This window comes from Cydia pomonella, chromosome 7 (genome assembly GCF_033807575.1).
Source record: "Cydia pomonella isolate Wapato2018A chromosome 7, ilCydPomo1, whole genome shotgun sequence".
NCBI lineage: Eukaryota > Metazoa > Arthropoda > Insecta > Lepidoptera > Tortricidae > Cydia > Cydia pomonella.
Genome location: NC_084709.1, coordinates 12,890,675 through 12,892,078, shown reverse-complemented (window position 1 = coordinate 12,892,078; position 1,404 = coordinate 12,890,675).

Below are 1,404 nucleotides of genomic sequence, written 5' to 3'. Positions count from 1 at the left end.
TAGTAGTTTTACTTGGGACTTATTCATAAGTGATACCCCTAAACAGCTGTATAAAATGTAGCAGTTAGATTATCTAAACTAGTGTGTTTTAGAAGCTTTTATACTATGTTTCCATGTCAAGAATAATCTTAAAGGGTGTTTCAGATATAAAGAGACAATTTTCAAAGTCTTAGTGACTGAATAATTTTTAAGAAAAAAAAACCAACTTCATTGAGGGAGACCGGTGAAAGAACGATTATTGTTGATTTTAGATTTCATACAATGAAATTAAAAAGACAGCGTCCTACGCCTAATTATCTAGAAAAGGAGGTAACATGTTTTTTTGCCACTGCACCCACCTTGACACATTTCAGATTTGCCCTATGGTTGACTGGTAAGATACCCGCAATAGGGTATTCGACTGTATTTAAGATAAATTATTTCACACCATGCATGAAATAAAGCACCAGATAATTATAAAAAAAAACTAAATAGGATAGAAATATAAAAATGTGCCTTGAAAACTTAACGGCTTGGCAAAGAGAACAAATTGCCAAACGTGGACTATGCATCATTGAAGAGTCCCGTTCTGTTCATCATCAGCAGTTCCACTACATCAAATGTCACTTTTTAATAATAATAAAAAGTTTATTTGCAGAAAAGGGTAGTGTACATGTCTTAGTGTAAATACAATTGTTTCACCTTTCCCAGCTGTATGCAAACAGCATGCAAATACATTGTGAAGTTATAATACATTAAATAAGCACATTCTTAATTTATCTTAATTTAACATTAAATAATACATAACAATGGACAATTTGACAACTAGAGAAATTATTTACATATATGTATACAAAATTAGAGTAATAAACATTAAAAGAAAATATTAATATGATGCCTAACATTACATATATTGTACCACTAATTATGATCTACATCATTATTATGATTAATATAATCACTAACGCTGTAAAAGCAGTGATTAAGCAGCCAGGTTCTTAGGGTGTGTTTAAATTTGGGACTTTCAAGTGTTTTTATTTGGTCTGGTAACTTGTTGTAGATTACTATACTCATGTTGTAGGCGTTTCTTTTATAGATGTTAGCCCTACAGCGAGGTTGGTTTAAAAGGTTTATATATTGCATTCTTAGATTACCTAAACACACTTCAGAGCGTTTAACGAAGTATTTTGATTGACTTTTGACGAAACAACAAATTTTCAATATATACATACACGCTAATGGTAAGATGTTCAGCTGTTTAAATAGTGATCTACAGCTACTTCCAATCCGATTATTTGTTATTGCTTGAACACATCTCTTTTGAAGTTTCAACTTGAACTTTCAACATCCACTGAGTTACCCCATAGGATAAGTCCGTAGCTAAGTATGGATGCAACGTGCCCGTCTCATTTTAAATGTAAATGC